We start from the raw sequence: 27,358 nt of genomic DNA, 5'->3' as shown, positions 1-27,358 counted from the left end.
AAGTGCGGAAAAAGACTGTGTCCTGGTTGCCACAATCTGCACCATCAGTGAAGACACCAGGACCATCGACATCGACTATGCCATCGACTGTGGGTCTGGAAATAAAGGAAGGGAAAGATGGAAATAAGGATGATATTAAAGAACAGGAGGAGTGGAATTCAGTTTGGAAAGAGGTTCTCATGTCACCAATTCAAGTACCTCTGGGTTCATTGCTGAAATTAGTCCTGAATTTCCATAATACATTGCTGCGACAATCGGCCACTGAGGTGCGGGAAGTCACCATTGGGAAGGTTGAAAGCGAGGATGATGATTCAGTCCCGTTTCCGGCGAATAGGATCACAGATACCCGCTCCGGAGCTTTCATTTCGATACCATGTGACATACATTGACAAGGTACTCTTGGATGGAGGAGCGGGGGTAAACATTATCACCCAAGCAGCGTGTGAGCGTTTTGGTCTCAGTGATTGGGAGCCTGCACCCTTTGTAGTCCGCATGGCAGATCAAAGAAGAGTGCAACCAGTGGGTTTACTTCGGGGCATTGTTTTGGATGTGGCGGGCTTATCCTTTGCTATTTCCTTAGTAGTCTTGAATATTGAAGATCATAATCAGGATTATCACATTATCTTGGGAAGACCTTGGTTACGACAAGCGAGGGTAAAGCATAATTGGGAAGCAAATATGCTTATAGTAAAGAAGGGTAAAAGAAAAGTGTGGGTGATGCTAGGAACATGCCGACAACCACAGTTTAGGCAGCATGGCCGGTGATAGCTGAAACAGTTAATATGGTGGAAGGATTAGAAGAGGATGAAGAGGAACAATTTCTCAAAGCTAACCCGGATTTGGTTTCTCTATACCTTGCGGATATTTCTCTTATTCCGAAAGGGAATTCGGTGGGGGTTTCAGGAACTCCAGGAGGAATAGGGGAGGAACAACAGGTGCTTCAAGTCCTGAATCATTGGAGGACGTGATTCAGCAAGAACGAGCGTTTGAGGTGCAAATGGGAAAAATTACAAGGGTTAAGGAAGATGAATTAGAGAAGGTTTTTCTTGGGGAGCAAGCGGAGTCGCAGCCCATATACATTAGTAAGCAGCTGGAGGCAAGTTTTAGAGATGATTTGATCAAGTTACTGACAGAGTTTAAGTATGTTTTTGCATGGGAATATGCGGATATGCAGGGATTGGATCCTAAGTTTTATCAGCACACGATCAATCTGAAATCGGATGCGGTGCCAGAGAAGAAATCCAGTGAAGAAATTCTGGCACTATTTGTTGGGCCGACATTTTTTCTTCCATGTGGATCATTCGGCTCTTTTATACCTGGTAAGGCAACAAAATTTGACGGGAAGATTGGCCAGATGGGTGCTTTTGCTGTAGGAATTTGACTTTGAGGTCATACATCGGCCAGGGGCCTAGCATGCAATGGCTGACTACCTATCTAGGTTAGATTCCGGAGAGCCGCCGACAGGTGTAGCTGATGAATTTCCGGATGCGTCTCTATTTCTAACAGGAGTAGCTATAGAGGATAGCACAGTCCCGCAACAGGCGAGGGTTATTCCTAGCATTCCATGGACATGGTATGAGGAGATGTTTCATTTTCTTGACAGCGGCGAAATGCCTTCTTTCTTGTCCACCCATCAGAGGAAACGTATGACTATCAGAAGCCGGAATTTTGAGATTATTATGGGGAAGCTCTATTATCGTACAGTGGCAGAGGTGTTACTCCGATGTGTGCTACCACAGGAGCAAGAAGCAGTATTAAAGGAAGTCCATACTGGTATTGCGGGAGGTCACTTTGCAGCATTAATCACAGCTCGAAAGGTTCTCCAATTTGGATTATGGTGGCCCACATTGTTTCAGGATGCGAGAAATTATGTGCAACAGTGTGATGTGTGTCAGCGGTTGGGGCAACCTACCGAACGGTCCAGAATGCCTTTTCAGCCAGTTCTACCTTTGGAGCCTTTTCAAAAGTGGGGTTTGGATTTTGTTGGTCCTTTTAAACTAGTGGCAGCTCACACAGGAAATAAGTATATCTTGACAGCCACGGACTACGCTACCAAATGGGTGGAGGCATGGCCTTTGAAAGACAACACTGTAGTTTCTGTGGTGGGATGCTTATATAAGGATATCTTTTCTAGATATGGCTGCCCTATTGAGTTGGTTAGTGACAGGGGAAGTCATTTTTTGAATAAGGTGATGGAAAGAATGCTACGGTTCTATTTTGTATTACACAGGAAATCTTCTCCATATTATCCTCAGGCGAATGGGCAAGCAAAATCAACTAATAAGCAGTTGATTCAGATTTTAACAAAGTTGGTGAATATGCATCGGACGGATTGGGATGTGAAATTTCCTTCCGCCTTATGGGCCTATCGGACAGCTTATAAAGTGGCAACAGGATTGACTCCTTTTAAGTTGGCATTTGGCATGGAGGCAATCACTCCGGTGGAGCATGTGATTCCAAGTATGTGGATGTTGATTGTGGATCGGCTTCTTCCGGAGGATTCTATGATTTATGGATTGGATGTTTTGCAGGAATTGGATGAAGAGCGGCTGAATAGTTTTGCGGTGCTGCAGGATCTGCAGTCTAGGCAGAAAAAATGGCTGGATCGCCCGAAAGCACACCAATTTGTTCGGGGACAGCTGGTCCTTGTCTTCAATTCCCGTCTCGGGAAGATGCCGGGGAAGCTTAAATTACGATGGTCAAGACCATTCTGGATTTTTCAAGCATGCGGACCCATCTCTTTTTATTTGGCGGATTTAAGGGGGGAGGTTATTTCTGTGCCGGTCAATGGTTTCAGACTGCGCCATTATGTTTCACCTACCACAATTCAGTGCCCCTTTGCTGTGGTACAAGAACCGGAAGCCGTCCTAATCATGATTAGGGATTCTTTTGCATGCAATCTTCGGAAGCGGGGAAGGATCTATGATGGTTGTGACACCGTGGATCGCCCTATTTTGGGAACTCATTGTGGAAAGGTTACTACTGCATGCAGACGATTTTTATTGTTGTTCTCTTGTTTCGTGTGTCGTGCGCTCTTAGTGCTCTACTCTCTGCTCCTTCATCTCATTGCCACCATGACAGCTTGCCTTTTGAAATGTGTCCCTTTCACTCCCGTGCAACACCTCGCGCTTCGACGAGTGGACGCATGGCTGCAAGACTTGTGGCTGCGTGTGTTCGCCAACCTGGATTGGCAAGGGATCTCGGTTCACCCGCAATAGCAGGTTTGATTGAGAAACTCGCTGCTGGCGATATGGTGGTGCTGAATAATCAGCAGATTCAGTTGACAACAGAAAGGATTTGAAGGTGTTGTTGTTTGCCCAACGATGGCGTGGTGCGCGCCTCTCATGTGATCCCTGTTGCAGATGTAGAACAAGAATTTGGTTCGAAGGTCAAAGGGGAGTATAAACTGTCAGGGTTGTCAGATGTAGCAACCAGGGATGCATATAGGTGGTTTCTCAAGGGCATTTGGCTGCAGGCCAAAACTTATAACATTTTGACCCGAGCAAGAAATGTGTTGCATTCGGCCAACTTTGGGCCAGTAGCTTGGGCAGCAGTGCTCAGAGAACGACTGCTGGCGGAATGCCAATGAGTAATGGCACAGTTGGGGAGGAATACCCCAACCAATACAAAGGTGAACCAACTGCTCACATTGATTTTTCCATTGGGAGAAGTTTTCCTCTCGCCCTGCGTCCTCTCTGCCACTTTAAAGATGATCGCTTGATGGTCCAAGGCACTAATGCTCCGCTATCGCAAACACAAAGCTTGGCAGTGCTGGCTGAGAGGGAAACACAGCAGTAGCAGGTGGGCGTTGGGGATTTGCCTGGTCCATCAACAGCAGTGGTATCTTCTGGAGCCCAAGAGATGGCCACTGCAAGTGTAGGATCAGCAAGCCGCAAGCGCGGCAGGGAGGAACAACAATTTTTGACACCACCTCTGGCAACTGCATCTCTTGTTTTGGAAGATTCTGTGGTGGCTCGCTGGCATCGTCGAATCTAGGAGAGAGTGAGTAATGTTACTCCTTTGCAGATGAGCTCTTCTCCGGCTATGGATGTCCCCGCTCAACCAGAAACTTCGGGTACTACTAATGCGGCTACCTCGACGGGAGGTACTCTCCCCGCAGCGCTACCCTGGGAGGCTACGGGAGCAGCGACCCCTGCTGACCAATTACAGACATGTTGCACATTTTTGAGCAGACTTACAGAGTCTATTCGTGCGGCCTGGCCAGCCCCAGCCACAGAGGGACGAGTTAATGAGTTGGAAGCGCAGGTAGCGGCTTCGCAGACTCGCATTGTCGAGTTAACCACTCAGAATGAAGAGTTGACTGCCACAACTCTCCAGCAAGGGGCGGAAATACAAATGTGAAGAGAGGCTAATGCTGAGTTTGTGGCCTCTATCCAACAGGAACTTCTTCAGTTGAGAACACAGCATAGCCTAGCCTCCTACTTAGCCTCGCACCCTGGCAATGTAATGATCAACATGACTGATTTGGACGCATTGGCAGTGGAGATGCAAGAAGATCTCCGAATTTTTTTAGATAATCAATTACAAAGCTGGAGCACACGCTTGGCTGCTGAGGTGAGAGCACAGCCACACACTCAGCAGGTTGTGGTGCACCAACCCGAGTCATCCAACACTGACAGAGGTAAGAGTGTAGTTCCCGAGGGTTTTGATGTTGCTGATTGGGCACAAGCTATAGAGGATTTTGTTGAAGCCCAGGCTCATGTATCTCATTTGCAAAAAATGATTCGTCGATTTCATAAGGAGCGGCGCAAGGTCTGTTTTTGGGTGGAGACCTTAGCTCATTCTTTTTCTCTCAGTCTACCACCTTGCCCTCCATTTTGGTCTTCTCTTAACAGATACCTTTATTGCTATTATCCGTTACATACACCTCTTGCTCCTCTGCCACAGCCGCCTCAATCTATCTCTATGACAACGTAGTTCATTCTTGCCTGGCCGGAACAAATTGAGATAGATCCACATCTTCTAGATGAGGTCTATCGGGCACATACTACAGATTTTAGAGGCTTTGGCTATATTGATATTTCCTCTTCACCAGATCAGGGTGCAGAGCAACCACCGGAACCTTCCAACCGGAGGCGCTGAGTGTGGATTCGCGCAATCCATCGTGCGTGCCAGATGTTACGGCATTAGCCGCACATGCGGTCATGCGGTCCTACGCAAGTCTGGACACTGCGAATCAGGAGTCATGCGGTATGTGGTGGCAGTAACGGCAGTTCTTCATGGGATATCATGGGACAGGAGTGTGTGCACGGTTCCCGATCTGCGCTGGAGTAGTGGTTGTATATGGAGGGGCATACCTGTCTTTTGATGTAACTTCACCAATCTCTATCATATTCATGGCATCTACTGTTGTAACTCTGAGGTTCGAATATACATGAATGAAGCAAGAGGTGTTTTGTGCCTGTGTACTGTACTTCCTTCTCTTGTCATTCTATATGTTGATGTTCATATAATGTAGTTGCGGGTAATCATTCCCGTAATGCCTATTGCTCCAGTGCGGGCAATAGCCATTACACTTAAAAGACCCCAAGGCTCAGCCCATTGAGACTTACAACATGCTAAGGTTCCAAAATTCAAAGGTTGTTTCCAAATCTCAAACATTGGGGGAATTGGATGCTTTGTGTGTGTCCCAAAAGTCTTTAGCAATCCCTACATAGGAGGGGGCGAGCCTTGCAAGTAGGGGATGAGAGATAAACTCACACAGACACACACAAGCTCCTTTTACACAAAGGGAATGAGGGACACATGTCAGGTCCCTAGCCTAGATGCCCACAAGGTGTACCCAAATCCTATTGGATGGCCTTGGAGGTGGACCAATGAGGATTAGTCTAGAGTAAATCTAGTTTAATTAATTTAAGAACACTTCATAAAAGAACCAATAAGAATTAAGATATCTAGAAGACTATTGGACAGTCTCCCAAGGGGACCAATGAGCATTCAGCAGCCCAATGGCTTGCCTGATTCCTATTGGCTAGGAGGCAAAGGGGTCCAATGAGAGTTTAGTTGAATTAAATAATTCCCTAAAGTTCTCACAAAAGGGGAAAGGGGGACACATGTCAGAAGGCTATCACTTATGCTCCTTAATTACCATTGGCTAAGCTTGGGGAGGTCCAATAGGATGCTAGCAAGAGAAAATAGCAAGAAGGGTCGACCAAGAGAGAGAGGGGGTTGATTTTTGCAAGGCATTTTCACACACACACTCACACAATCTCATGTGTGAAGTAAAGAAGACTCTCTGTCCTTCTCAAGCTTTAATGGAAAGCTTATCACCTACTCCAAGCTTATCACAAAACTCTTGGGTTTGTGATGCAAATACAACCAAGAGCCAAGCTTCAATGCATGCTCATCTCCTCTACCATGCTAATTACTAAGCGAAGCTATGATAATATGAGTGATTATGTGAGTAGATGTACATGTTTTTCATAAGAATACTCCTTCTTCCTCTCAATCTACTCTCACACCCTGCTAGCTCTCACCATATTCGAAGGTGTGTGAGGTCTTGGGTCTGAGACCGTGAGGGAATTGATGTTGTGTTTGATAAGTATTTTGCTTAGTGCATGAAGTTTCCATCTTCATTGCACTAGCTAATATGGAAGGAACACAAGAAATTGTATTGTAAAATGTCTCTCTTGATGGGAGAAACCATAATACAAAGCCTTTTGAAGGGGGGACTGGCTCCATGCAAATCCGGTCCTCAACTATTGTCAATTGCTTAATTTCTCTCTCTTTTGAAGTATTGTTCATGCTATCTAGCTAGGTGTTATTCTTTTTGTTGCTCTCTCCACCCAAGAACTCTTGTTAATCTCATTAGGAATCTAGTCTAATGAAATGCTCACTTTGTTCATGCTATTTTCCGCTACACACAAGTTACTAGGCCATTAAATGTTACACTTCATCCAACAAGGACATTCATTTGGAGTTGTGAATATATTAGGGGATGAAGTTGATTTACTAATTTTCCTCTTAAATTTTGCTAGAAACAAAGAATTTAGTGCATAGTAATTAGTAAAACTAGTTACCTCATTATCTTATTTTTATCACAAGTTTCTAGTAGTGTATTCTAGCTTTGAAATGTTGGAATTAGGGTTGCAGAGAAACGCACACAGATTGGAGAAGACAAAGGAAGCTCAAGGCACACAATAGAGAGTGTGTTACTTAGTGTGCAATGGAAAGATAGATAGCCCTAGAGTGATGGGCGTATATACAATCCTCGGGGGAAAAAACCTCCTAAAGAGGGGAAAAATGCCCCGGTGGGGACAAATAAAAATTTATCTTTTTAAAAAAGAACCTTTTTTGTGTAAAATTGTAATTTACTACTTGACTTGGGTGAGTGGTAAATGTTGTCATCCTTTAATTTATGTAAGCAACATAGAAGTGTGATAGGCTTATCACACAGCTATTGAGAATTTTTTCAAAGAAGTTTGAGTCTATTCAAAAAACAATGGGTCTACCATTGAGTCAATCTTGTAAAATTATACACATTGATTGACTTTAACCCTTGATTTACATTTTGACATTTCTTATCAACTCATAAGTACTATGTTTTGGGCATATTTCCCTGAGAGGGGTTTTTGTTTAGACATCTAAATAGCTGTTGAATTATTTTTACAAAATCCTCTTAAAAGCACAAAAGTGGCTATTTTTTCACATGACTAGTGTTAAGATTATTCCTACACTTATCTATCATGTAAAATGGAGATACATATGCCTCTACCCTAGCTAGCTAGAATTTACAATGATCTAAGGGTTGTGACTCGTGACTCTTTCCATGTAGATTTTCTTCTTGTGTGATGCACTTTGGTGCTTTTGTCCACCCTTCCTTCATAATATGTGAAGCACTAATCTGAATGTGAAGGCTGATGTAGTCACAATACTCTCTTGAACTATCAAAAATTGTTTGCATTCACCAAATTTAATCTTCAAATATTGAAGGGATGCAAACGAAATTTGGTTTATTACTACTCGCAAAGAACTTAAGCAATGCTATGCAACGGTGTGGTGAGAAATAATTTTATGCATGGATTAGTACTGCTTGGCATGAGCAATTAAAAACCCACCAAGATGATATTTATTTTTTGGTGTTGTGTCCTCCATAGTGAATTGCTAGCCCTAAAGTTTGAAACTGTAAGTCTGGTTGAGAAAGTGAGAAGAAGAGGAGAGTTTGCTTGGCATAAAGGCTATGCATCACCAATTTGGGAATGTATTTGTCATGCTATATGATTTTTGTTGTTTTCTCAAGGGTATAGTCTTTAAATCACGTGAAAGGCTTTGCATCAATGCAAGGCTCTTTAGATCAGATTATGAGAGTCTACTATTGAGAGTATGCTCAAACTAACGTAGTCTTTCCTTTGAAAATTGAATCCTCCAAACCGAGATCTTCAAAAGGAACACCAAGAAAAAAGGGATTTTGTGGATGACCAATACGCAGGTGAGACAACTTATATCTACTTAGTTGATGTTTGTACGCATTCGGTCAACTTATCTTAAGTTTTGTTTTTAGAAGATATATTGTTATATCTAAGTTGGCATGAATTGTACTTTTAAAAAGTTGAAGGTGCTCTTGGGTCTATGGGTATACTGTGTAATATTTGAGTCATAGTTGTACTTTGAAATGTTAGTCTAAATACGAAGGAGGTTTTGTCAATTCTTTTCATTGTTTATATATGTGGAATATTTTTATCACTATTTTGTTTTAGCTCAAAGTCACCAAATTGTTCCTCAAGGTCTAGAATCATAGAAGGAGATTAAGTATCCATCGTGTCTAACAGACAGATGGAAAGGAACTCGATACAAAGATGGTTTTTGCAACACAAATGATAGAGGAATTTGATATATAGGAAGATGAAATAATTTCCTCCTAGATTGTTCATGGATTTGTACATGAAGTTGAGGGATGATACTCTTTCTCCTGCTAAAAACCCTATGCAAATAGATCCTTGGAGATGAGAGATGAGGTCACAACCACGATATAAGAAAAGGATGAAGATGAGAAAAATATTTTTGTGCATAGAGGGAAAGATGCCATGATTAGCACAATGATTGCCCCCAATCCTATTGTGAAGATTGATTCCCTATGCTTGTTTAGTATAAAGTGATTTGGTTTAGGGCCCTAAGCTGAAGAGACAAACTAGGAAGTTGGGTCTTGGATGGGTGACTGGTGCTTTGTTTTGGGAGAAATAAGAAAAGGATATTCTCCTAGGTGGGACTTTGTGATCATCACCTAGAGAGAGGTGCCAGCTGGGGCATGCCTTCAGTCTTTCTTTGATTTATTGTCACCGTCACATATATGTTTTTGGTGTCGTTTGTCGATGCATCGATGTCCATTTTCTTTGCTTCTTGTGCGTGCCATGTGTCTGCGTTGCTGGTGCGTATGTGATTGTGTACAATATGTTTTTGTGAGTGTGTGTGTGTGTGTATGGTAAGAGAGAGAGAGAAAGAGAATTTCCTATTTGATGCCTACACAGAAGGAGAGAGAGGGAGAAAGTGAGTGAGTGATTGAGTGAGAGAGAGAGAGAGAGAGAGAGAGAGAGAGAGATGGTGAGAGAGGTGTGTGAGGGTGAGATTGTGTGTAAGTGTGTGTATGTGTGTGTAATGTAAGAGAGAAAGAGGGCTGAATTCCTTATTTTCTCCCTACATTGAACTAGAGAGAGAGAGAGAGAGAGAGAGAGAGAGAAAGAGAGAGAGAGAGAGAGAGAGGGAGGGAGGGAGAGAGCGAGAGATGGTGAGAGAGGTGTGTGAGGGTGTGTGTGTGTGGTAAGGGAGAGAGATGGATGAATTTACAGAGAAGGGGAGAGAGAGATAGAGAGAGAGAGAGAGAGAGAGAGAGAGAGATGGTGCCAAGCTTCAAGGAGAGAGAGAGGAGGGTTATATATTTTTGAGAGGTTATATCAATCTAACTATCAAAACTGGGGTGTTCTCACAATGAGGAAACCCCAAATCATTGAGTGTCTCTTACATTGTGTCTATTTTCACCTCGAGCTCCATTTTCCTCTTTACATTCAAATCATAGTTGTCTGAGAAAATTTGCAGCTCATTGGCAACATCATGTAGCTTCTATTGCATCACCGAGACAATTGGGCTGACCTTCCCATCGCTTTCTTGCAAAACCCTTGCTGCTTCCAGCTCGAATTGTGCAATTTTGCTTTTAGATGAAGGATATAGGATTTGACCAATATAGACGAGATTTTGACCCGGTGGTCGTGATCTCCGTACAACTCTAGACCGAGGTGTGCGGAGATCGGGCAAGGCTAGAGAATGTGAGGTAGTTTACATTGTGAGGAGTATATATATTGAGACAACATACGTCATCAACTAACATGGAGGAAAAGATTGCATGCTCGTGCACGCTCTCCAAGTATCAAATCCAACATATGTGTAGGATATGTAGTGAGCATGTGTACAAGTACGGAGAGTTTTCTAGAGAAACCGTACAAAATCTAAAATACGACTCCTATAGAACGGGCATTGATTTTTGTGACATAACACCTAAATCTTAAAGAGAGAGAGAAAGGATTATGCCTGAAGGTCCGACCAATCGAGAGAGAAGGATGAAAGTAGAGGAGGGCTTACAGACACAAGACGACGGCATGGAGGAGATGTTGGATGCCTTCTTCCAGCCAAGCAAGGAGAATGCTAAGGAAGAAGCACCAGAAGACATGCGCCTATCTCCTGAAGACATGTTGAGAAAGTTGGTACGTCAACCAATCTAGAGGGTGCCAAAATATATGTGCTTCATACGTATCTGTCGTTTTTGATCTGCAGTCAGTGTACGGGTGGCCAGATGCAAGCGTCACTGCTTTGTTTAGGTACGTAACTTACAAAAGAGATTTTCCGATTGCAACAGTGACATTCTTGGGGAGGTTTTAATTTAATGTGGCTTAAACACGTTGTTGCGGGAGAAACTACTCCCGGATGGCAATGAAATGCCCCCCTCCAGGCCAGACGCAAAGCAAATATTGACCTCAATTGGCTTGGACTACAACAAGATTCATGCATGTCCAAATGATTACATTCTTTTTCACAATGAGTTCGCAGATTTTCTGTTGTGTCCTAAGTGCGGAGCAGTGCGCTACAAACAAGATGTGGTTGGCGAGTCAGTGCCAGCTAAAGTGTTGCGGCATTTCCCTATTATTATGAGGATAAAAAGCATGTTTTGTTGTGGTTCCAGTGCAAAGTTGATGTGGCGGCATGCTACGAATAGATCCGGTGATGCAACATTTAGTGTGCGCGCCGCTGATTCAAAGGCTTGGAGGCACATTGAAGATACCTAGACTCATTTTAAGAGTGAACCACGCAATTTGCGTTTGGTCATGGCAATGGATGGAGTCAAAACATTTGTCTTGAGAAGCTCGTCATGGAGCACTTGGCCTGTGTGCCTTGCCAATTACAACCTCCCACGGTGGCTTGCCATCAAGAAGGGTCATTTGATATTAGGCTTGATTGTGCCTGGTAAGTTCAAGGCAAAAATCATGGATGTTTATCTCACACCACTAGTGGACGAGCTCCAAGAGTTATGGCATGGGATCGACATAGCAGATGCGGTTGAAGCACCAGGACAACAGCCGAATCCATGGACTTCTTATGTGGACTATGCATGATTGGCCAGCATACGGTGAAGCTTCTGGAAATGGTGGATGATTTACAAAATTCTCGCTATTCGCAAGCACTTTCTGTAGTACTGAATCATGCTTTAATATATGCAGGGCTTACAACTTTGGGATACAATGCATGTCCAATTTGCGGGCCGTCTTTGGATGTGTGCTATTATGCCTCGCTTCGAAAGACAATTTATCAAGGTCACCATTGTTATCTTCCAGATGGCCATCAGTTGCACGAGGATCAGCTTCGTCGCATCGAATGTCGTCCTATGCATGTACAAGAGTGGCGTCGCCAATGGGAGCAACATGAGAGCTAACCTGTTCCAAGAATGAAGCGTTTGTCCATTCTCCATACGTTGCCATACTGGGGTGATCTACTAATTAACCATTTGCTGGATCCAATGCATATATTCAAGAATGTGGGAGAGCTCCTCTGGAAGACAATTATAAGAATGAAAGACAATCAAGCTTCACGAGATGATTTGCAATCAGTTGAAAAGATGCCAAAGCTGTGGCCTTTCACCAATGCAGTGGGCCAAAGAAAGCTTCCAAGATTGCCATGGGTATTGCTAAAAAGCGAGGAACGACAAGTCAAAAGGGTGATTTCAGAGTTCAAGACGCCAACAGGATGCATGCGGTGTCTCAAGACAACATTCACCCGTGACGATCAACTGTTAGGACTAAAATCGCACGACTGGCATAAGTTCTTGCAATTTATTCTTCCAATTGCAATCAAGGGGTGTTTAACGAAGGAAGTGCGGTCGTGCATATACAAGATTTCAGAGCTAGTGCAGTGAATCTCTTCCAAGGAGATATGAGAGGAATCCATTGCAGTCGTAAGGGCTAACTCCATTGAGGCAGTTTGCATGATTAAGAAGTATCTACCCACGAGCTGCCTAACTATCCAAATGCACTTGCTCATCCATGTAGTAGATGAGGTTGCAATGCTAGGTACAGTCCACAGCTGTTGGACGTTCTTTCTAGAGCGGTTCATGAAAACACTTAAGGGTTTTGTTCGCCAAAAAGCGCGTCCAAAGGGGAGCATGGTAGAAGGATGGCTCGTGCAAGAGTCTCTTGTCTTGAAGACCAAATTTCTATCCATTTTTGACCCAGAAATGCATCGACTATGGAGCGATGAGGAGGATGCAAGATTGGTGGGAGAGGAGCCGCAGGGGCAAGGGGTGTCGAAGAAAATGGACGACGCCATGCGAGAAAAGATCATGAAGTTCTGTATACTAAATTCAGAGCCAATGCAAAAATGGCTGGAAAGGTACGAAGAAGAGAAAGAGAGACGCAATAAGGAGCAACACGATTTTAGGCAAAGCCGAACGACTAGAGGCTTACCCTTGCCGGACCATCTCACTCCTCTACCTGAATTTCCTAGAATTGCATGGTTGGACAAGACAGTGAGAGCAGCTCGACAGATTGGAGAACCCATATCTCTAGAAGAGGAAGAGATGGCTATTGGATGTGACTGGAGGTATCATAGATACATGGCATTGTGGTCGCATGGAAAGCAATTCAGAACATTGCGAGCAAGTGGTCTTTGTAGCAGACCCTCGAGAGCCACAATGCTGGTTTGTGGTTCAGGTTGCTCCAAGAAATAAACAAGTATTTGAAGGGCAATAGCTCCTCAAGAAAAGTCGGCCAGATGACGCAAATACTACTGTGATATTAGATGAGATGGACGAAGGTATGGCAGAGGAAGCTGACAGATATACAAGGGATGATGCAGACGAGGCAAATATGACACTTGTAGATGAAGATGCAATGGCTGAAGACAATCTGCCAGAACGAGTTGGGGCAGAGTTATGTCTGCAGTTAGAGATAGACGATGATACGGTGCAAGATCTTATCGATGATGCCTCACTAGTCGAGGCCTGTAAGTGTTTGTGTAGAGACATTGATTTACAATTAAGCTCTTTCTTAATTTAAACAAAGGTGTTATGACGCTTTCTTTTACTTTCTTTCTACAGCACTTTATTTTGGCAGACCAATTGCCAGATCCCAATTCTATGAGTGTGGATGCATTTATGGGATTCTTCACACGGATGATGCCCTCTCAGATGGCACAGGTGTCTCAATATTGAATAGCCAGAGGTACGGGTACCACGCCTCCGGGCTTCACACCCGAGGGTCCGACACCTATGGGGGGGGATGCCTATGGATACAACACCTCTCGACACACCTCTTAGCACACCTCGGACACCTTGGGGGGCACACGATCCTAGTGCCTCCAAGGTCTATACTGTACGGCCAGATGGACAGGTTGACATAGATAATATCGAAACTGAGATGAGACAGCGGGTTTGCCAGCTTGCGGAGGTGCAGTTTTCTAGCACCATCATGACGTCTTGGACTCATCAAGACCACGAAAAAATCAATTATATAGTGGAGACCATCCTAAGAGAGTATCACCCTGCTTCGAGTTCAGAAGAGGTTATGAGGAGGTGGATCACGAATGTTGCACAGGGCACCGTGAAACATCATCAAGATGCAGCTCGTCAGGTTTTCAGGCAGGGCTCGCCAAATCCTACGGGCATCTCACACAAGTCGTGGTAGCAGATCAGGAAGGAGTCTTCAACACCTTTCGCTATGAATTTGTGAGTTTCCAATCCCATCCTAGCTATGGTGTTCTTTTCCAAGAGCGATGAATCATGTATTATGAATTACTTTGGTTTTTTAATAAACGCAGAATCTTGCAATGCATCGAGCCTCGACACGCGAGGAGGAGACATATGGATATCGAAAAGGCATTTATGATGTATTGAATGATCTTGCTACCCGTAGGAGAGATTGTAGACTAGGAGGCTTTAGAGTCTCGCTGATCAATTGAGGGGAGACGTTTGATCGATACAAATAATATGTGTGAGTTGACTTAATTAATTAAGTATATGTGAAGTAATATCATACTACTTTTGTGACTTGTCCCTTTATGTGCAAGTTGTGACGCACGAGTCATCAATGGTTTTTCTATATATGTTTTGTGAGACACAGACACATCTTTGTGTTTCTTTCTTGTATAGCACATATAGGTGTTGATCATGGTTTTGGTTATAGTTATGAACGTTATGGCTATGGCTAGTTTTGATCATGGTTTTGGACATGGTTATATATTGTTTTGGACAGGTGTTGATCATGGTTTTGGTTATGTTAATTGTGTAGGAATGTAAAGAACTTTATGGTTATGGTTAAAGGTTATGGTTATTGTTATGGTTTTGATCATGGTTATGGTTACGATTTTGGTATTATGGTTATGCACAAAGTTCATTATGAAGTTCAATTCATTTTTACTTTCATTTCTTTCATCCAGTTGTGCCTTCAATCTCATGTGAGATCCTACATGGATATCATGTAGGAGGCGTATATATGTTTTTTTTGAAAAGTTTATGTTAAAACGAAGGGAACTCTGCTGTCACTTTCTTGGACAAAGGACTGACAGTTGGTGGCTGTGGCTGCCAAGCCTCTGCCCAAGATTTTTTTTTTTTGGTTATGGTCGTCGATATAGGCGTGTATATAGGAGTCGAAATATGCATGGAAAACTAGATATATCGATGTGTATATCGACGCATATATCGATTGTTTCATAGGGACATACATTTCGATGCAGTTTTCAACGGACGGCATCGAAATCTACTTCGAAAGCACCTGATTCTATTGTAGTGAAATAGCTTTCTTCCCATGAGGTAGTGATACCAAATCCCATGTCTTATTCTTCTCAAGAGCTTCTATCACTTCATACATAACACCTTTCCATTCTTCACTTTCGATTGCTTCTTCATAGCAAGAAGGCTCTGTATGTTAAACTTTTGTCATCATATAAGCATAATGCATCCTCACGTAGCTATTATATGTCACTCTATCAACCAGATACTTCACTCTCTGTGATCTTCACAAGATCGGCTCACTTTGCACTTGTCTTTCATGCAGAGGTACATAATGTCCACTACTTCTCAACACACCCCGAGTTTACACCTTTGAAAGGAATTCTCACTATCCACACTACTATCTAAAACATGTCCATCTACATCATGTTCTACCACAATCTACCACTCCATGGGTTCTCTGATGTACTTGCATCATGCAACTCTTGTGGTACAGACATACTTCTACTTACATGTTTCTCTTTCACATGATTTCTATGTACATTATGATCATCTTCATTCTCATATGCATCCACAACCTCAAATTTCTTTGGTTTATACCAAGAATCATCCTCACAAAAAACTACATCTCGACTTACATACACTTTCTTGGTGCTAGATCATAACACTTGTATGCTTTCTTCTCATCTGGATAGCCAAGAAAAACACATTTGATTGATCTTGCATCCATTTTTCTTCTCACCTCATGTAGTACATGTACATAGAAAATGCTTCCTAATATACAGAAATATGTCATGATAGGCTTTTTTCCCCAAAGCCTCTCATATTATGGAGATACATCATGAACAATTTCCATAGGTGTTCTATCAAGAATATGCACGACCATATGACATGCTTCAGACCAATAGTACAATGACATGTGTTTTTCATTCATCATAGCTCTTGCAACTTTGACAATCACTCTATTCTTCCTCTAGGTCACACCATTTTGTTGTGCGGTATACCGACATGTAACTTGCCTATGAATACCATGCTCACACTGTTGGGCGCATTTCTGACACCCCGTTTTTGTAAATTTGTACATACGAACATGACGCATGATTTCAAAAGGGTGTGTGGGCTTCCTTTTTGTGGGTTTCTTATCTTGTTTTATCAAGCACATGTACATGCACTGCAAGTTGCTAGTCTAGTGACAGCTGTCGAGCTGTTGTAAGTGCCCGTGAGTGAGTTTTTTGAAGTGATACTTGTATATAACTTAAACTCATGTAAAAACTTAAAAACGTTCATCCAAACTCCATAATTTTTCAGATTTGATCTCGTTGTGCCTTCTTGATGGTTTTTGTTGCAGTTTTTGCCTCTGCCTTGCCTTCCCTACACGTAGTCGTACTGGGACAGCTCACTGTTTGCATCAATTTTGCATGTAGCGGCGTGTAGATTTAAATTTTGGTCATCTTCATATTTCTCGCCAGTAATGTTTTAAGCTTTCTCTCAAGATTTAAAGTGCCCCAATTGGAGTTGTGCTCTTCAGGTTATGACTAGTTCTCTGTAGGGTTATGGCTATGGCAGCCTAGTGGCAAATTGTGTGCAGATAGATTTGGAGGGCATGTATGTATGAATTGTGGAATTTATGTTGAATTTGTGGGTTTTTGATGTTCAATGGTGAAAGGGGAGGCCCTTGCCTTTATATACATTGGTCGGCATGTACTGTAAATCCATGCTTTGGCAGGGTTTTGCTCCTATTTGACATAGTCTCTTGGGTGGGCGAGGGCCAGTAAATTCCCAAGGGGACTACTCTTGTTGGACTTGTGGTGTTTCAAAGGGATTTTCCAAATATTTTGGTGTTCTTGTTGTTCTCTGTCAAAACTCTTGGGTGACATCGCTATAGAGGTGATCCAATTTGCTTGTTTCCCAACAACGTAGGTATGCATCAACCACGTGTGAGATATACTCACCACCACCATCGGACCGCAAGCATTTAACATATCTTCCAACTTGACTTTCAGCCATGTTCTTACACTCCACAAACGTCTCAAACACATGATGTTTATGCGTCAAAAAGTCAATCAAGTATAGCAACTATAATGATCAATCAAAATAAAAAAATAAGATGCATTTTCAAGTGAAGAATGATCACAAGGACCCCATACATCACTATGAATCAAGTCCAATGGATGTGCACTAACTTGCTCTTTACGTGGAAATGACAATCTTGTTTGCTTTCCAAATTGGCATGCTTCACATACGTGGTTGAAATCCAAGTGACCAAACGTGGCAATCCTCTTACAATCTTATGCTTTTGCATCATTTTCAGCTTTCTTAAGTTTACATGCCCAATTATTTTGTGCCATAATTCCACATTTTCATCATTATGTGTAGCCCTTGTATACATATTGTCATGGGAATTGGATTACCTACAGCCAACACAAACAACCGTCCAATCTTCTTGCTTCTTCCGAGAAACTTCACCCATCTATTATTACTAAAACCATGTTAACAAAAACCAAATGAATTGAATGTAACTTGCATGTTTTGATCAACCATTTGTCTAACGCAAACAAGACTTTTAGAAATAGTCGGTATATGCAACACATCTCCTAAAGTATTTTTCACATTACTCTTCATTATCAATGGTACTTTACCTACGTGTGTAATTGCATGCATAGTGTCATCTCGAGTAGCCACATACTTCTCATTAGACAGAGTTTGCTTTCCATTAAACCAATCTCCATGACAAGTCATATGATTAATGCATTTGGAATCAACATACCAACTTATATCACTTTCCGATTTGGACATGCTTCCAAGAACATTTTGCATAGCAAACAAATGACCAAGAGAATCACCAACATAAGCACCACTATAGTTGCATCTTTCAACAAAATGAGAGTATTGTGCTCTACCACAGCTTCTACCGTGACACATTTTATTTTGTCTTTGATAACAATCTCTCTCAAATTGTCCATATCTACCACCATAGTTTCCATGTCCATCTCTTTGCATAAAGGCATCACTCTACTTTGTGGCATGCCTCTCCCCCGTGATCTATGCATAAAACCACCTCCTATTTCCATACGAGATCTTTGAACATAGTTATTGCCTCTTCCTTGCATATGATTTGCTCTTCCACACATTGCACCTCTTTCTCTTCCATGATTATGATAGAAAACCACATCTCTATTTGAGCTACTTGTAGATGCATTGTACCTCTGACCAAAATAGAGGTATGCAATGACTTATATTGTGGTCCTAAACCATTTAGCATAACTGAAAAAATATCATCATCTTCAATTATGCAATTTATGGATGTCAAATCGTCCATAATTTATCTAAGTTCAGCCACATATTTTGTTTTTGTACGGATTCCTCTCCATACTCCATGCAATTTTTTCTTCAATTGAATCTTATGTGCCTCAATACTTGTACCATACATCTTATGTATAACATTCCAAGCATCCTTCGGTGTATTAGTCTTCTTGATATGAGGTATTAAGCTTTCGGAGACACATATAAAGATCCAATGTGACACTTTTCACACGAATTCTCAATCCACCATTTGTATGCCTTATTTTCCTCTTCGGAAGGATCTAGCAGCAATTCCGGATATACAACTTCACCTGTGACAAGATCCCATTATCCATACACCTTTGCCTTTCAAGAAGTTCTCCGATATGTCCATACATGGTAGTTGTCTTTTGTGAGCTTTTCACCAACAATTTGGTTTATTTGTTAAGACAAATTAGCCATACTTTATTCAAATAGTTCAAGCCACAAATACCATCAATGCATGATGAATAGGCAAGTCTCTTTGCTTCCACAATCTCTATGCAAGTATGTGCAATAAGCCACAACTTCATACATAAGCTTCAAGTGGCTAAAGATATTCCTCCAACCTCTTAGATCTACACACAAATCTCAACTTTTATGCATAAAAGTGTCCACAACTTGCTACATACAGTTTGCATTAGCCATTCTTTACTTATCGCCAAGTGATCTAGGGAAAAATTGTATGCAAAAAATAGCTCTGCTTAGCTCTTGTTTTGGACGTGATAAAATCAAAATTTGCTATAGATTTCTTTTGAGAACTCGTAGCATTCAGAGTCGTCTTTCTATAGGGGCAGGCTCTTGGTAAGCTATGTATCAATTGGACACTCTAAGTGAGAGATATGACAAAAAATTGAAATGCTATCGTGCAGTCTATCAAAAATGAGTTCACTCTTTTGCACCATCGGCGTTCAGAATCCTCCAACCTTGCTCTACTACCAAATGTAGAGAATAACCAAGCCCACACACCCATACACACACACACTCAAGAAGATCATTTCATGGTTGCACTCACTTCTTCTTCTTCATTAAGATAGTAGAGAATACACACTTACTTAGTAGTAGACTAGTTACCGGAGAATATGGTTAGTCCTAGTGTGTGAGTCACTTATGTCACTTGCATGGCTGATTTTAGTGACTTCCAAGTACACACAAGAGTTGAAGTAGAAATCTCTCCACTGTAGCACATATCTTTGTCAATCCATCACTGTTGCTTGTTGAATCGACCATCATGCATCACATTGTTTCAGTTCTTCAATTCCAAGGCACAATGCTGGCACTTTTGGACACCTCATCTTGCCAACCTGATTAGCCCACCTTGGAGCCCTTTTGGCCTAGCAGAAGCATACTTTCTAGCAACCACTTCCCTACCCGGGGCCTTCAAACATGCTCTAGCACTCTAGCTTGCACTTGTAGACACCCATAGCACCGCTTGGCACTACTCACAACACTCACCAACTTTGGATGCACCAACATCATAGTTGGGACCCACATCAGAGTGGCCATTGCCTCCAGTGGATTTGAATCTTGAGGTGTTAAGTCCAAACAATGGATTTAGGTTTTTTTGGATGCTACACTCCACAAAAACTAGTCATCTATGGTCTTTCACAATAGACCACACCATAGGAGAGTGAGGGAGGGACTCTATATGTCTAGAGCCTCGCATTGACAACACCTTCTTCTATCACACCTTCTTACCAATCCACTCCCCTTCCATTGCAAGGACCTAGTCCCCTTATACTATAGAGATCCACACCATTCCATTCTACTATTACTTTTCCAAGCATCATTGACATTCCACAAGTAGTTGAAAAACATCTTCTAGTAGCACACGATGGCATTTGTCTCAGCATAGTGATCATCATGATATAGGAAAAGCGATGGGGGCTCCTATTGGGATGCTTGTATCGGTGGTGGTGGTGGTGGGGGGTAGGGTCACCTATTTTAGAGCGTGTTGCTTCAATTGCAAAGGATGAGGACACGGACGTGCCCATGCCAGATACACACGGGCACTATTATAGGGTCAAGTACGGTGGTGAGGTTGATTTTGACATGAGTATGGTAGGGAATTTTGGCACTACTTATAGATTCTTATACACTCAAAATATAAGAATTATTTTAGAAGTTCGGAGACCAACTGTCTAATAGCAAAAACTTACGTGATAATAGGCACGGATATATATCCACACATATTACCATACTACTGTGCTCTTTGTTGCTACTATTGTTGCTCATGTAATGTTTTCTCTTTCTATCTCCTTTATTGATCCGTTGCAACAATACTGGCAGTTCTAGACTTTTCTCTTATAGTGAAAATTCAAAGTTGTGCACCAAAAGAAGCATCCTTCTTTAAAGTGGCTCCTACTCACCGCAACTTGATGGCCGCAAAAAGATAGAAATATTCTTGAAGTAGGTGACGGTTTATATTCAAAACTAACAATGAGAGGTGAAAAAAATTCTACAAAAAATACACAGAGAAAAGGATAGATGTGAGCTTACTACTTTTGCAAAAACCTTACAGGAGCTTATTTCAACCGTGGAGCCATCTGACCTCAAGACTCTAAAGAATTTAACAAGAGATTCCTCAGGTTGACATCAAAGGACCTGGCATTGCAACACAAAAAAGTTCTATAGAGAGTTCCAAGGTGAGACATTTAGATTGCTACTATTCCATAGACATAACATGTAGTAGTATGGTATATGATGTGATATAAAAAACAAGAAGTGAGATGGTTTTGTAAGGCATTAAGTTATCTATTTATATAATGCATTTGTATAGCTACATATCATCTCATATCACCTGGAAATATATATCTATATAGTCCTTTGTACTAATTTTTGTATGGTTATAGATCACCATATATCCATGTCACGTGCTATATAGCACTATAAAGATTACAAAAGAACTATATATACAGTGTGTACTATATAGATATGCATATTACTATGCGTTCTATATGTTTATTTTATGTATGTGTCCATAGTCCAAATCATAATCTAGTCGACTACATTGCCATTTTAAAACAATATTCGCTAGTAGGTGAAATAGTAGCTCACAAAATGTCTAGTTTACATTATTATATAATGATGAATGTTCTAATACAGAGATACATGAATTGATTATTCTTCATTGATAGATTGAAATCAACTTTTGTTTGTCATGCAATGCAGGTGCCATAATTCATTTTAATTGAAGATTTATTTGAAAGTGAATGAGAAAATGTGAGATCTAGTATGGAAAATGAATGGACTTAAGGATGAGAAAAGTCAAGGATATGAAAAGTCAAACATGACAGATGAGATGAATTGAATGATATTTCCACTTACACAAGGTCAACTACTGCATGCTTTCTTCAACCTGATCGATGGCAGGGTATGGTGGTTAGCCCCCCCCCCCCCCAAGTGTTTTACTTTACATTCATCCTACATGCTGCTCTGATGTAAATTACTCCGGGGGGGGGAGGGGTCTCTTAATAATTATGTGATTATAACGTGAGTGCAACAAAAGGGGTTATTAAATTTTCATTTTTCACATACAAAAGGGTACCATAAAGTGGAATTGTAATTTTTTTTACAGATTGAATAAGAAAAGGCCATATTTTATTCCTCAAAACTACATAGATAAGGAATTTGAAAATATCCCTTGAACGCATGCGATATACACAATTTATACATAGTGACCCTCTCGAGATACATTACTAACCAGTATTTAATATTCATCCATTGTACTTTCCCATGGGGATATGCTTCTTGTAGCATTTGTAAAGAGTCTTAGTACTCAATTATTTATATCTCTATTTTTTGCCCCAACAGAGGTAAGCTACCACATGTGTTTTACTATGTTTTTTGTCTTTAGATTTTCTAGGGAATCATGTGAAAATGTTGGTATAAAGTGGGTTGAAAACTTTATGATGAAAATTGATTTTGTGATGCTACTCTAAATGCTACGACTATGATGGCTGAAAACTCTATAGAGAAATATTCAAAGGCTGATACTTCAACACTTCCATGTTCACCTTTGGGAAAAACAAGGCAGAAGGGCTACTCTCCCATTGTTTCCTTAGACTACAAAACAAGTTCGTGGTGATTCTTGCCAAAGAGTTTGTGATGTATATCGTAAATTACGTGTTCCAAATACTAAGAAATGCATCATGTTGAAGCCATTATTAACCCTTTGGGGAAAATATCCATAGTACAATAGTGAAAACATGATCAAGGGCAATGATAGAACCTATAAGTTCTTCAAAAATGAAAGGACCAACTACTTTGTAATTCCAAAGATTGATAAGCTTAAAGTTGAGGAGGATTCTTTGTACTTGACACATACATTGTCAACGTTGTGGCGGGGCTTTGAATGCTAGATGGACCACACAGTTTCACACTAGCTACATCTTCCCCTAGACAAACTTAGTTGTCAAGTGTATTGCATGTTTTAATAAATGTAGTTGCAATTGATGTACCTCACTCTATTCATGCTGACTGTAGACATTTATTATGACAAACTCATTTTAATTTTTTTTATTTGAAATATAATTATATGTGGGACTGTTCCATGTTTTCTTTATCAACCAATCAATTTGGTTTTCCTAATTTTCATTATATATTGCTAGATTTTGTGAATCGTTACTTTTTGTCCATGGAAATTTGACTTGAGGGGTCCACCTTCCAAAAATATGTATCTATGTGCATTAACTGGGTATTTTAAAGATACCACTACAAATACTCCACCATGAATTAAACGACCCCTTTCCCTTCATATAGCTATACATTTCTTCCAAAAATCTATTTTAACCCCCTCTTGTACATGTAAGTTTGTAGCTTAAAGTAAAAACCCACTTTCAATGAGCTCACATGATACACTTACATTTTTGAGGTGGAACCCCAAGCAATTTGCATGATGGTGTTGTTAAATTTATAGCATCTCAAGTGAATAGCCCAAGGTGATCCCAATGTTTATTTTGGCTTTACTTATTTGTCAAATCTTGGGCAGGGAAATTTTCTTAGGTCACTATCCATTGTATGGATCATCAATTATGCCCAATGTTGGTTGATTCAGTAGTATCTCAAGTGAGTAGCCCAAGGTGATCCCAATGTTTATTTATAGCATCTCAAGTGAATAGCCGAAGGTGATCCCAATGTTTATTTTGGCTTTACTTATTTGTCAAATCTTGGGCAGGGAAATTTTCTTAGGTCACTATCCATTGTATGGATCATCAATTATGCCCAATGTTGGTTGATTCAGTAGTATCTCTCTCTCTCTCTCTCTCTCTCTCTCTCTCTCTCTCTCTCTCTCTCTCTCTCTCTCTCTCTCTCTCTCTCTCTCTCTCTCTCTCTCTCTCTCTCTCTCTCTCTCTCGTGTATTCTCCCCATTCATTTACGCTTCCACATTGTCCACTTTGGCATGGTATCAAAGGTTTGATGGGAGATTCGGTGCCATTGAGAAGAAGAGGTGAAGGCTTAGTAGCTAGCATTTTGCTCAACACTCCAAAACGTAGGCTCAGGGAAGCTTTTAAAAACAAAAGTGAAGAAGGTCTAGGTTGATTGGCAAGCGTTCTAAAATGCTAGGTGGGCAAGTGGAGCTCCTCATCGCTAGATGTTCTAGCTCTATAGCGTTTTGAAATGTTGTTCCCCCACGAATTGATAAAGGAGATCATCATGGCACACGTGGTGGCAGCCATAGTGGCCACAATGCTAGATTTCTAGTTAGGTGGAAATTGTGGAAAGTAGCTGCCAGTGAGAGGCTTGTGAGTAGTATAGAGGCTTGTGACCAGTAGAGAGCGGAAAAATGAAGGTTCCTACAAATGATTTGGACCCATGTGTTGAAGTTCAAGTTATCAATGTTTAAACCTATGGGTCAGAGTTCAATGCACATGAATCAAGCAAGAAACCAATCAAACATATCTAAAACACTACAGATGAGTGCACCAATCCATTGTTGTTGGCCAGGTTATGGACATGATGTGTTTCAAAGTTCATTGACTAGGAAATTTTGAACGTGATGTGTTCTAAGTTTATGAATGGGGATTCTTGGACATAGTGTGGTCTACAAATCAATTTTCTATGAGGCAAATGGTTCTATAAGCATAATCAAGGTGTACCTAGCTAGTTCGAGGTCTCTTCTAGAGTGCAGATGTTAGCTTCTTCATCGACTTGGTCTTCTTATATATGTTAAAGTTATAGCATGTCAAATGAATGGCCCAAGGTGATCCCAATATTTTATTTTAGCTTTATGTATTTAATTTACTTATTTATCAAATCTTGGGCAGGGCAATTTGCTAAGGTGACTATATAAGCACCCCTAGGCCCCAATGCATAGATCATCAATTCATTTCCAAGGATGGTTGGTTAAACACACTGTCTCTCTCTCTCTCATGTATTGTCTCCATTGATTTGTGCTTCCACATTGTTGAATTTGATAGTTTTTCCGTTCTAAATAGCTATGCAAAGTGATGAAATACTCATATGTCCTTTCAAACATGTATGCCAAGTGGTTTGGTATGGATTTTATACTTCATGGGGAGGGTTATGACTTAGATGTCGATGCACCACAATGTCTGTAAGGCATGCATGCCAAGTAATAAAATGCCAATTCAAGATAATGAACGTAAGGCATGTATGCCAAGTGAAGGAATACTTAGGTGTTTAATTAAAGTGGTTGAAACTCTTTTGCAAGTTTCAAAAAGAACACGGGTGGTACACTTTAATGCTATTTCGTCCATCCACTCATGATTGCACCCATGATTACTTGTTGACATGCAAAAATCAGTAGCATTGGTAATGTAGCTACCATACTCACATGGTTTTAGTTACCATGGATGCAAACTATGGCAAAGCTTCAAAAGTGCACTAGTAGAAAGTTATGGAAAGAAAGAAAGATTTCCATACTTAGGTAAATGTATGCCTGCCATAGAAAAAAATCGTTTAATTAAATGGGTCAAATAGATTGTTTCACACTAAACTGAAATACTGCTAATATAGATTTAGATTTGTAAAGTTGAAGTATATTTGCAAAAACTTGGAGCTATGTTGGAGTACTGAGGGGCTCGGAACAAAAATCCAAAAGTTTGGGTGATAGATTAAGCAAGGTTGGATTTCATTGAAGTGTTGAATTGAATGTAGTGCAATGAAACATGCATTTGTGCCTGGTTTATAGCACCTTCTCATGTGGTAGATACAATGTGCATTGATTAGGAGAGGTCCTTCATAGAAAAATCTACATATATATTTACATAATGGATCTGTAGACCAATTTTGAACAAATTTTGTATGTTAGTGTGAAGAAATTAAGGGACTAGTTACATCCCACTTGAATTCATCATAAGGGGATTTTAAATTTCTATATAACTGGACTCCCCATGGCGAAGACCACAATGGTCAAGTAGAAGTGTTTTAAGTGCACAGGCATATGTGTGCACCTAATAACTCTGTGTGTGTGTGTGTGTGTGTGTGTGTGTGTGTGTGTGTGTGTGTGTGTGTGTGTGTGTGTGTGTGTGTGTGTGTGTGTGTGTGTGTGTGTGTGTGTGTGTGTGTGTGAGAGAGAGAGAGAGAGAGAGAGAGAGAGAGAGAGAGAGAGAGAGAGAGAGAGAGAGAGAGAGAGAGAGAGAGAGAGAGAGAGAGAGAGGATCATAAAATGCGAGACAGGATTTTGCATGTCTACTTATTGATGATATGTACTGCACTATAAGTACAATAGATTGCTTAAGTGGGAGAGGCCAATAGGTCAATTCCTCAAGCATTATTTATAATGAAATTCTTGTCCAGAATTCTCGATGAGGGAAATTCATGGAAAATTAACAGAGACATAGATAGGTCCCTTAGAGGGGACATTGAGCACGAGGTTGTCACAATAATGTGATCCTCGTGTTACACAAGAATGCACATCTTATAATACTCTAGTTCTTTGTACACGAGCGGGGATAAGTACCTTCACATACTATACAAAAAGGACCCAACAAAAGCCTAGCAATAATCACGAGCAAGCATTCATCTTATCAGGATTCAAATAGTTTCTTACATTTGGGGTGTGTGTGTGTTTTGCTAATGACAAAAGGTCAAGTGAAATATGAGGGTGCCAAGTGAATACAGAGCCTTGAATGTCATATGATGATCCACATAATTCCAAGTAGAAGATATAGTTAGAAAAGCAAAAAAATGCTCCAAGACCTTCTTTTATTACCGTGGATCTTGATCTAGAGGCATAAACTATATTGATAGCAAGTTTCAAAGAGTATCACGATGTTTTTTTATGGTCCCACAAAGATCAAGTGAGTGCGTGTCCTGGTGCATGGATTCAAAAATATGTCAAAAGGGTTAAGTAAGTGTGTGTCCCCGTCCCGTAAAGATTAAGTAAGTGCATGTCTTGCTTCATGGATTTACAAATATGTCAACACACAATACCCATTATGTCTAGCGCAAAACGTTACAAGAAACATCTATATCTATATGCATATGATGATACTTTCCTAAAAGACTAAAGAGAAGATTGAGAAACTTAAAGAGGTGGAATTCATCTATGAGATAGATCATATCAACTCGCTATCACCCATTGATATTGTGTCTCCATAAAAGAACCCAAACCAAAACACTTGTATGTTGACGTCATGAGACGTAGGATGGATCAAGGAGGTAAATATGACTAGAAGATTGAAGTTATTGAGGCTATTGTCCAAAATGGACATTAAATTCCTTGTCTAGTTGTTGAAATCTCATTATAATTTTTGCAAGGTGGGATCGTATAAAACTGATCGAGATTAACATGGAGTGAATTTAATTATGTTTCATATTTGTTGTATATATGTGGTAAACAAGCTGACA

General features: G+C 40.9%; 1 pseudogene; it reads right to left on the bottom strand.

Moving 5' to 3' along the window:
* Positions 1–18,284: 18,284 nt before the first annotated feature.
* On the bottom strand, positions 18,285–18,937 carry LOC147427516 (uncharacterized; annotated as a pseudogene).
* Positions 18,938–27,358: the final 8,421 nt, after the last annotated feature.

This window comes from Adiantum capillus-veneris, chromosome 23 (assembly GCF_014529385.1).
Source record: "Adiantum capillus-veneris isolate H3 chromosome 23, ASM1452938v2, whole genome shotgun sequence".
In the NCBI taxonomy this organism is placed as follows: domain Eukaryota; kingdom Viridiplantae; phylum Streptophyta; class Polypodiopsida; order Polypodiales; family Pteridaceae; genus Adiantum; species Adiantum capillus-veneris.
The sequence above is the reverse complement of the archived record's forward strand: the minus strand, read 5'-3'. Positions and strand labels throughout refer to the sequence as shown.